Source organism: Thermobia domestica, chromosome 1, assembly GCF_964235325.1.
Source record: "Thermobia domestica chromosome 1, izTheDome1.hap1.1, whole genome shotgun sequence".
NCBI lineage: Eukaryota > Metazoa > Arthropoda > Insecta > Zygentoma > Lepismatidae > Thermobia > Thermobia domestica.
Window position 1 is genome coordinate 110021235 of NC_137454.1, and position 12250 is coordinate 110033484.

Below are 12250 nucleotides of genomic sequence, written 5' to 3' on the forward strand. Positions count from 1 at the left end.
GTAATATCACATACAGGACAAACACCTTTCTTGATATATCTCATATTGTTTGTTCATTTTATTCTAATACTATCTTTTTTGTATCTGTTAACATCTTACACTTAACACTATTTATCCTATTTATGATGTAGAAAATCGTTTAAGTTCTCTTTCTATGTACATAATAACAAATAGTAACTGCCCTTTTTCGGAAGATGAATTTTTATCTGATTGAAATGTTATTACATCATTCTTATTAATGTCTAAATAAATTGTGTCAACTAGAATGTTGTTTAAAATATATTTAGAAGGTATCTACCTAGATTTAATTCCCCATTACCTTATTTCCCCATTATAGAAAAACTTATAATCACTCGATGGATTAAATATTCTAAAGATTGGGTCGTTAATACTTTTAGTTCTCAATTTATATAATAGATGCACAGTTTCATTCTTCATAATGAACATATTTGCTTCTTTGTTTGATATTTAGATAACTTCTTTTGTAACAAATTTTTGTACCATTGACTTAAGCTGACCTAATTTTACAGTATCATCATTTGTAAGTGTATCACGTAAAACACCTAATCGTTTATGTCTTATGAGTATATGTCTATCATTTATCCAAATATTTACTTTTGTTAATACTCATCCTATATTTAATTCATCTCTCTTTAACTATGTGTCTTGTAATGCATTTAATACATCTTCAAACTTCTTTGTACCAGTTTCTAATTGAGTACGTATTGGCTCAAGTTGTCCCAAAGTTACTAAAATTTGTTGATCAATCGCACTACCTACATTAACAAGTCTTTTGTGTTTAAAATCAACCCATGTCGTATTGTTTGATGTAAAAATTGTAAAGAGATTAATAACCTTTCTGAGCTTACTTTCATACTTACAATTTTAATTATTTCTATTTGTTCTTTACTGATGTTAATATCTGAAGTCTTGCTTTAGTATTACCAAAGATATCCATATTTATTATATAAAGAGTACAGGTTATTTAACAGGAAGAAGAACAGTGATACGAGCTCCACTAAAATCAGTTAAATCACCATTCTCATCTCTAATTGAAACCTTGATACTGCTAAAATTATTGTGGTGCAATAGGAAAAATATATGTTCTTTGGGATCATATATGATTTGACCTCTAAACTCTGCTTAGTTCTAAATGTTGTGATTAAATCTGTTTCGTTGTGTATGTAACGTGTCATCTTCGTTCGGAATGAGTCCGACGAATATGGACGCGTCACAAGAGTAATAAAACTAAAAAAGGAAGAAAATCACTGTAAAATAGATTGATTAAAACATAATAATTGTAAGAGTCACTATTCTATATGTTAAAATCATTGGTTTGGTTAGATATGTTCTTCTTTTAAAAAAAAGAAAAAGTTAAAAAAAAAGTAGGAAGAAAAAATATAAAATGTATGTGGAATATTGAGGTAATAGAAGTTGGAAAGACTGCTGGAGTAAATGATAGCAGTCGCGATAGGGGGCGTGGTTAACGGTCAACCAACTCAACAAGCTAAAGAAGTTTCGTTGCTTCTTTACTTGTTGTTCCTATTGCTCAGCCGGGAGATTGCTTAGCCGGGAAGATTCGCCTTTCGTTTTGGCAGGGTTTCTCTATTTGGGAGAATGGTTCACCGTTGTATTTTGTGTTAGTGTGGTGTGTGTGTTAACGACATGTGTCGATAAAGTCATATTGGTGAAATGTCAGTAATATATTATGAAGTGATCAGAAAGAAAAGGAATGTTTTATTCCTTGATTTTGCAATTCTCACAAGCTAACTTAGTGGCAAGTCAAACGGGCTCTTCTTCTTTCTTCTTTTTGTGGCTACTAAGTTATGATAGTGAAACAGAGTGCTAAAGCTTTCTTTGAAAGTGTGTTGAATAGTTGTGAATTGCTAGCACAGATAGTGGTTTGCGTGATAACTGTATGTTCTCACTTTATTTCAATTCTGTGCAGAGAAATAGTGCAATTAAAGGGCAGTGAAGTGAATGGTTTTTGTCCCAAGTGAAAGCCCGATTAGATCACGTGAAAAGTAATTCCTATTAGCCATTAGTTGGTTTGGTTTGCTTGAAAACCAGTTATAAGTCTTTCCTGCTCATATATTTCTGTGAGGAAACTGAGGCACGGAAAGATTTTCTGTGTGGAATCACGTTATATAAGAATACTGACGTTTTTCTACCAATTTGATTTTATTAGATTACCAGAATAGCTCAGACTGAATCCATATTACCAAACGAGAGAGAGGTTAACACAATTGAAAGTAAATTACGTATTTGAAACAATTAAAGGTGAGTGAAATTCCCAACTTCCTTTCAAATAGTCATTGTGACTTGTAAAATTTATGTTTTGTCAGGTTGTCCAGCTCGTTATCCACTCCAGGTCCAATTGCTAATGCAATTTCAATGTCTTATCACCCTTGCGTTAATTTCCAGAATTTTCTTCAATTTTGATGTTTCGCGGAGTGCTAAGTAGTCAGGGGGACAATTATCTCCTTTTTAATAAAATCACTTAATTTCCAATATTTCCAGATTAAATTGATTTCTTTTTCAATTTAAATTTTATATTGGTTATAGATTCAGTTTTCGGAGTGTTTTTGTCGCAATAAGTCTAGATTGCAAATTATTTTCCTCCAGAATTATCATTCCACATTTACCACAAAGTAATGAATGAAAATAGTATATTATTGATTGAGAGTTGAATGAAAAGTGATTATGGTAATTTAATTTAGAATTTATGTATCCAACATTATAATTCTACTGTTCTGGATTAGAGACTGAGAGTTATAAATGAAAGTTATATTATTTATTACAGATTAAGAGATTTGACATTTACTTAATTTCCTGAAATTGAATCTAGAGAATCATCTCATTAACTTGAATATTGTTAGTGTCTTCTTAAAGTGAAGTTGTAAAGAAATTAGAAGCGCGCTAATAAATTGTTAAATGTTCTTTTTACTTTATGAAGTCAGATATGAAGCAACATTGATAGAAAGATTATATTGAGAATAATATTTGAAATTAGGAGGAAACTAAATTAAATTTAACAAGTAATATTTGTTCAAGAAATAGAATCTCTTTTTCAGGAATAGTATTTACCTAACATTTTGCATAGAATTCAAGAGAATTAAAGAAAATTTATTGCATATTAAAAACATTCAGATTTTTTCATTAGTATTTTCTTTTTTTGTTATTACATATTTTCTTGTTATATTGTTTCGTTAGTGTATCTACATTATTCTAACGCAATAGTGTAAATACAAAACCCTAGTTTCGTTTAATAAAATTGTTATTTAAAATTAAATTTCTTTTGGTGTTATTTATTTAATATATTATAATTATTTCCTATATATGTTTGATTTTTCTATTGCATTTGGAAATATTGAAAAACTATTTAAATACTACAGTGACGAATTGAACGATGGGGAACTGAATCTTCTAGCCCAAGTTCCATCGACTAGGTGTCATCGGATTGCATCCGGATTGACAATTATTATAATTATTATTATTATTATTATTATTATTATTATTATTATTATTATTACTATTATTATTATTATTATTATTATTATTATTATTATTATTATTACTTTGAATAGTAATAGTTCTCAAGCTGGAGGCTTTATGTAGATACTACGTGGAAGGGGCGACACATGTATTATGTCGTTATGTTTTAAAATCATAACTTCTACTAAATCACAGTAACTATTTATAGTATTAAATTGATGAAATTTTGGTGGCTTATCTCCAAGATGTTCTGCTTCCAGAGGTAAATTCTTCTCACTAAAACCTGATACAATATAAATGGTATCTAAGGTTATGTCAAAAGCTTCGCTGAATATTTAACTGTATTTTGCTTTCTGTTTTTGGTAAATTCAACGCTATCTGGAAAAGTATCGACTCCTTCAACCTTAGTGGATCTAATAATGGATATCGTATTTTCTTGTAATTCTTTTAAAGTACGGTTGAACTGTGATTGGGTCATCAAAAGGCACAAATCTATCTTTAATTCGAGGATCAAGGTTCAGAACCATTCTACGAAATGTTAATCTATTATTTTCTCTCTAGTATTAGGTATTAGGTGTGTTGTGTAAAATCCTGAAAAAATATTTCTAAATTGTTTTTAAATAGATAGTGTTGAGACATACTTAGTACAGATGAGTAAATTTTAAATTAAATATTTTTATTTATTAGATAATAAAAATAAAATGAATACTTGGGATATTAATAGAAGAAATAACGAAGAAACTTAAGAATAGTGTATTACTTCCTGATGACCTAATATGTCTAATATTGGGGCTCAGTGCGTGCGGAAAAACGACGTTAATGATTGATAATTTCTTATTGGTAGCTGACTGGTTAATATATACAAATGTTTATACATATTCTAAAAGTGTGAATCAACCTAAATACCAACAACTAATACAACTTTTTCGAGAAACAACGAAGAGATTATTCTACTAGATTAATGTTACAATGGTTAAGTGGCAGTGTTTGATGGATGCATGATTTTAGAAGATCAAACCCAGGTAAGAGAATAGTTTACTCGCGGTCGTCATAACTGTTTCTATCTCGGACAAACCTATTCGAAAGTACCAAACCAATTAATTAGAGATAACTTAAGCTATCTTTGTATCTTTAGACAGAACAATGTGAATCTAAACACATATATGATGAATTTGTTGTGTGACACAACTTGTGTCTGATATGTCTTTCGAAAAACCTACAATCTTTATGAAGTAAGTGTTGAGGAGAAGAGCATGGTTTCTTAACAATATATATGGCTACGAAAAGGAATAATGACACATATAGATATAAAATTAGTGTTTAAATATTTAACATATTTAAAATCCCATAGTTTCCAAACTAGAAGTTGTTTCACAATGTCAAAAGAATTTCAATTTCTCATTGTAAGGAGAAAATATAATCTTGAAATAAGATTTGAAAATATTTATTCTTACACGAATTACGTTTTTTCTAAAAAGAAATTAATTAATTATTTCCATTACCCCCAGTACTATCTTTACAATCACACTGTTAGATCCAAGAGGGCCTAACATTAAAAGAGAGAAACTTCTCGTCGTACGAAGAATATAAATAATAATTGATAAAAATGAGGGCAAATCATTATTCAACGTCTCCTGTATCAACAAAGTTAAGTTTCTAGTTAAAGCACGTGTTTTTCTCACACTATTATAATTTGTTAATTGAGTAATATACACATTGCTAAACTAACATTGAATTGATTTACTTTGGTCACATGATACCATACTACCGTTCTAATATCTTATGGAATCACTAGTGGCATCTCCTAAACCAGTGGTGATAATGGAACTAACTTTCAAGAGGAACACTTGAAGCAATAGCACCATATCCCCGATTATTTACTATCACCAACCAAAGAATTAAATGTAAGTGTGTGATCTGTCATATGGTTTGCAGATGAGACATTGTCGTTTGAGTGTCGAATGGTGATAGTTCTTCCATTGTATGTGGCTTTTATGATTGGAATTGTGGATGGGATGAATGTCGTTAGTATCAAATGCTACACTTTTAAGGGGCAGACTCGGGAACAATAAAGATAAATTAGTATCCTTTTCGAGAAGAGGAAATGAAAAATAAAGCATTTCTTTTCAAATAAATCTTAGAGTTTAGTTATATTCTTAAATCACCCATAATTGATCTGTTATTCACTTTGGAAAATACATTTTCAACATGATGTAACAGATATATACCTAAAGAGAACGCATAAATATATCGATTTGACTGTTTAGTGTTCTAATACGATACGCTTTGTTTTCCACTTACTTAAGACACAGGTTGCATCACCTATAAAACTTGGAATGTGAAAGTTTGTTCTACTTATTTCTTGGGCTGTTTTCTGACTTTTTAAGAAAAGGCGATTGTGTTTGCTTATTTTGCAAAAAAAAAAATAAAATAAAATAAAATAAAAAATAAAAAAACAATTTCTTTAAAATTGCAAGAACTTAAATCCGATACTCGTCATTCCCTTTGGGAGGGGAGAATTAAACTCTATAATTTAAACAACACTTATATATCTAACACCCAAATTTAATATGCTTGGTATGTCAATACATTTAATTAATATGAGAATAATAGACTGCCTGCTATTACGTTGTCTATGTTGAACCTAGCGGTTTTCGAATCTTTTGATTAATACTTATTCTTAAAAAATATGTTACTTTTACTGAGCAATAGAATATATCGTAACGTAATAATAAGATATAGCTAGGATATCTCTTAGTGATATTTCTCAGTCAGGATTATAGGTGTAAAAAATTATCTTATCGGTATTGGTTTTCTGAATTTACGCCGTTCTGTATTGGATGTGGAAATTTTGTTCCTCTAATTATACATTTATCTACTGAAATGTTCATAAATAGTCGTTAAAAGTCCAATTGATGTTATTTTGAGTTATCTAAAACATCAGTAACATTTCTGAAACCAGTCTCGCGATTATAAAAAAAGAAATTTGAAATGCATACACGCACAGACCATTGCTACTAATACGATTATTTTGCAATATTATTTGTTTTACATTTCTAATAGCATGCCCTAATGTGTATTCGTGAAAATGTAGTGGACAAAAGGAGACAAAAGGGAAAAATGAAACGTGCGTAGGTATGTACCGTAGTAAGTTACGGGAATAAACTACCTTAGATATTATTTACAATATTCAACGACACATGCGGATAACATTATGACTCATGTTTTTATTAGTGTGAAACATTGTGGAGTAAGTAATTTCTTCCTAGCACAAGTACTCGTGTTCAGCTCGGTTTAATATATTTCAGGAAATAAACACAATCACAGCTATTAGATAACCAGAAAAGCATGGCCAAAACTATTATATTTGAGAATCATAAAGAAGTTGAAATTCCGTATAAATACTGTTTTCGAAAACATTGCGGCCAATTTCAGATTCAACTCTGCATATGCTGAACATCAAATTTCGTACTTAAGTTTGTATTTGTCTGTTAAATTAACGCTGAAATTTAACCACTTATTGTGGTATTTTAATGTTTTCAAGTTGGTTCAATGTTCTGGAAAGTTTATAAAATGCGATATAGAATAATAATCTGCAAATAAAAATATTATATTTTGATAATAAGTGTCAGTGGTTTGTTTTGTAATACATAATCCGTTAGTTATATTCCACTTGTATATGTACAGTTTGTTCACTTACATATCTACAGTATTATATGTACAATGTATGTACCTGAGAATGAAATAACGGGCTTTAATAACATGCTTGAGACCATCAAGGGAAGAATACGTCAAATATTCCTTAATCGACTCCAGAAATGCTGAACATAAATTCACAATTCTTCGATTTTTGTTACTCGTCTTCAAGCTGTAAAGCGAAATATTAACATTATTTAATGCAATTGATACAGATACCCATACAGATTTAAACAACTAAAATGAGAAGCTGATGTTTTAAAAGTTACCTCATTCACTTCCTATGGAATGATCAATCAATAGGAAATGGCACTATGTAGCATTTTTGGTGCAGACACTTTCATATTTATCGTAGCATATTTAAGCAGAGGTAAATTTATAAAAAACAGTCTAATAAGTCTAAATTAGTTAGTCTAATAAGGAACAAAAAATAGTCTAATAGGGAAAATACCAAACAAGGCAGGATCACATCCGACACAAACTTCTCCCTGAAGACTGATAATAGAAAAGAAGAAAATACGCCAAATTGGAGCTACCCCCACACAGTAACACCGGAGATGTGCCCCACAACATAACGCATCGCGTGACAATTTCATATAAGATTAACGTCGCAAGATACCTGTTTATGTCGAAGACGGAAAGAATGAGCAGCGCAAGATCAAGTCATCAAGATATTTATCTTATAACATCAAGATTTTTAATATACTATAACACTGATTTGGCGGCCACCTTGAGAGCCGCGATCTTGGATATAGCGTAGGGTATTGAATGAGAAGCAGGATATGTGATATATCAATGTAAGGTAAAATGCAAAAGGAAAACCAATGATGTAACCGCCAGAAACATATGTGAAATGATATTGACCGAACAAAGTTTGGAAGACTCAAGCAAAACAAACGTGTATTCGAAGGAAAGAATAATAGGGCAAGACCGCTCGACATGATACGCGACAAGTAACTGAAACAGTGTCTGTGCATGAACGTGAATCCGCCTTGACAGATTATGCCTTTCGAGGATATTGGGATTCAGTTTGGGACAGTTCAAACCAAGTTACAACCTGTGATACGAGCGCTCGTTTGGAGACTACATAAATTACAAAGAACTATTTCTTATGGAACAGCAATTCAGCAGCTCGCTCCGGTGTGTAGGAAATACCATCTTGGATTGGTGATCAAAAGCACGACCTACGTGGGTTTGAAGTCCACTCGTGGACAACGTTTTTAGGTTTCTTCTTCAATTTTCTTGCTGTTTTGTGTAAACAAGGGACATTTTGGCCCACGTTTGTTGAAACAACACTATCTGAAAAAAAGTGCACTTCCATGCGCTGACACTGCTGCAGTAACTTGTCGCATAAAATGGTCGTGGGGTCTTGCCATATTATTCTGCACTTCGAATGCACGTTTGTTTTGCCCGAGTGTTCCACATTTCGTCCCGTATCCATACCACCACACATACGTTTTTGGCGGTTACATCATTGGGTTTCCTTTTGCATTTTATCGTAAATTGATATATCACATACCCCGCTTCTCATTTCAATACCCTACGCTATATCCGAGATCGTGGCTCTCAAGACGGCCACCAATTGAGTGTTATAACATATTAAATATCTTGATGTCATCCTGGTGCTGCCCATTCTTTCCGTTTTCGATATAAACGGGTATCTTGCGATGTTTACCTTATATCAAATTAGCGCGTGGTGCGTTATATTGTGGAGCATATCTCCGGTGTTTCTGTATGGGGCAGCTCCAATTTGGCGTATTTTCCTCTTTTCTATTATGTGTACTCTGGGAGAAGTTTGAGTCGGATCTGATCCTCCCTTCTTCCGTACGTTGCATGTAAGTAGTAAGTAGGGGCATTGTAAGAGTGTAGCGTATATTTTTTTGCAATAACTTGTCTTTTTCATCATATTCTGAATTTCCAAGGTGGTTCGAGAAATAAGAGGTAAACAGATTACTTCTATTCTCTATCATTGACGTAATGATTCTGATCTAAATCACTAAGTATCTAATTTTCTTTCAATGTGTATTTTCATAAGGATACATATATTACTGTGCAGAAACAGGAACATTTTCTACGGAAGTATGATTATTTCAAAATGTCGTTATTATGCCTGCCGATTATGTGTTCATAGTCTTCATATTGAAAGATAGCATCAACAAGAAACATTCATACATAGTGGGATTATTTCACTTACAGGGATTAGGTTAATCCTTTCACAAAATAAACCACCCAGCTAATTATCTGTAACTTGAACTTATTACGAAAATAGATAAAATAAAAAATCAGTAAGTTTAATTCATAGAAATAATAAATCGATAAATTCATAAAATACAACTTTCTATATCTTTCTAATTTTAAACAATATATATTTGGTCCGCAAAATTGCTTCGTTACAAGACGTTAACTAGGTCAATACAAAATTTTGAACATTTGGGCACGAACTTTTCATTATAGCTTCTGAAAGTTTTCCCTATAGTGTTATAAATTAACGAAAAGAATGTCAAATTCATTCAACGCGGATTAACATTGTTATGATAAGTTAGATTTCTTATTTTTCCTGGCATTTTCTGAATTTGCATTTATTTCCAAATTATTAATTATATTCTGATTTATCATTGTGTTAGCAGAAGAAAATACTTTAGAAAATAAATACAATCCTTTCATTCTTTTTTTTTTTTTTAGAAAATGGGGAACAGTCCTTGGTTGATTCATTCTAAAGAAATGATAATAGTATACAACATAAATGCACTCAGTGATATCTATTTTAGTTCTCAAACGCAATAATGATTTGTGATTCTGAGTGATAACGGTCATCAAAAATTCATTATATTCAATTACGTTTCCACATGGAATAGTAACTGTTATTCCGACAATTTAATCATAAAATGAATTAAATTCATGTTAATGTCGGTTTAGCTGGAAATAATATATGTTGCGGATCCACTATTAAATTTCAGAATAAGTTTAGACTATTCATTTACTAATCAACATAAATCTGGTTATAGTAAAGTTATTTTTGAAAATCATCCTACACACAGAAAGAGAACGTCTTAAGTTAGACTAACACAGCTTAAATACTATCACACCTTTCAGTTTTAAGGGTTTTCATTCAGATATAGATTCGATGCATATGTACCTGGACACTTTTAAAATCTGATCAATGGGATTCAAATTTTGAAAAGAGACAGAATTTGGCTATTTTGCTTTTCGTGGTCGACTCAAAAATAATGTGACATACGTAAGAAAAATGCGTTAATCCGACTAGCCAGCTTACAAAAATTGACGATTGTTACATGTCGATTACGTCGTAGACACAAATCAGAATTCATAACGATACCTATTCAATTTGTTTTCAAAATGAGGCAACAACATGTGAATTCGGGAGGTGTTCATTCGATTCATTCTGAAATCAATTCGTTGTAGGCTCTAGAAAGAGACTGAAAGAAGACAATTAATAAGAACCTGGAACGTAACATATCATCAGGCAATGGGATATTTTCTTAGTATTTGATCGAAGCATACAATAATCAAGAGTGTCATTGATTTCTGAATATTTTTGATGCTTTTAATACAAAAGTCAGGCCTTTTAATAGTCACAAAGCTGCATTCTCAAAGTGTATATTTGAGGTAAATATCAAGCATAAGAGAAGTCCAAGGAAAGTCACTTATCTCTCATATGCTACCCAAAATAAACTACACAGATGCATACGCAACTATCATATGAACGTAACAAAACAAAGTCAGGCTACATTTCATTTGATAGATGATACATACTATATACCACCTGCTTAGATATGGGATTTATAAGACCTATTTCAGTTTGGTATTTTGGGAGACAGAGAAATAAAACAACGTAAACTTAGTTAGGGAAATAATACAATTAATTCGTGGAAAGGGGATAAACAAGAAAGAAGTTCGAATATGGCATTCATATAAAATATATTTAAGAAGTGATCTCTAAATATTCAATAAGGAAAGTGATTTAGAAGATTCTAAAATAGAAGTATAAGAAATACAACTACCGGAAATGATTCTATGATAACTGAAATTATATAAAAATAATATGAAATGAAAACTGCTTTGATTACATTAGAAACTAAGATCACATTTAGTAATAATGAACGATCAAAAAACCAGGTCAAGCTGTCACACAAAGCTAAACCACTGACTTTGCGGAAGTTTCCACTGTGAATTATGAATGAATGAACGGATGAATGCTTAGTTATCGGCGATAAAGCGAGGTTACAGGAAACCACCACGGCTTCTAACATCCCAACCTGGTAGCGGCTTCGGCAACGCAACGCTTTTAAATAGCGTTGTGGTTGTTCACTGGTAGACCGTTCACGTCTGGTGCATTAGGTCATTGTTTCAATACCATCTCGTGCCAAGTAAAATTTGTAATGAACAAAGAACGTTTGCGTGTGTTTTCTCTAGGTTTTCCCATTTCGTTCATCTTTTTTATTAGATCATTTAATTCATTTCTCATCCTCACCGTCTCCTTCACTTTTTTTCTATATAAAAGTGGGACATAGAACTTTAAGATTTCATTCCATTTAAATGACATTGCTTGTTATTGTGTAATATTATCGGTTTTGAGTTTCCTCATCTGAAAGAGATGCCGTGACAATAGATTTTCCTAAATATTTATGCTTCTTTCCGTTGGAATGGTCAAGCTTCGATTTAGATTCGCTCATCACCGAGTTTTAAAATAATTGTCAAACGTTCTTTCACCACAACGGATGAGTTAAATTCTAAATGCGTTCTATTGTGTATTAAAAATGTAATATCTACAGTAAATACACACACACATTTTACTTCTATTATAGATAATATTAACTGCCGTAATCCAATTTGAAAATGCCTATATGATATACATCATCTAATAATACAGTTTATACCAAAATCCTTAAAAATCGTTGTTCATGTGTTATTTAAGCAAACTGTAGGTACATTTTATTAGGTAGATAATGGTAGGTAAAATATCTTATTATTAGTGCGCATTGCTATTCTGAGTATTTTTGCTGTTTCAGACTGTGTGTATTACACTTGAAGTCCTGTA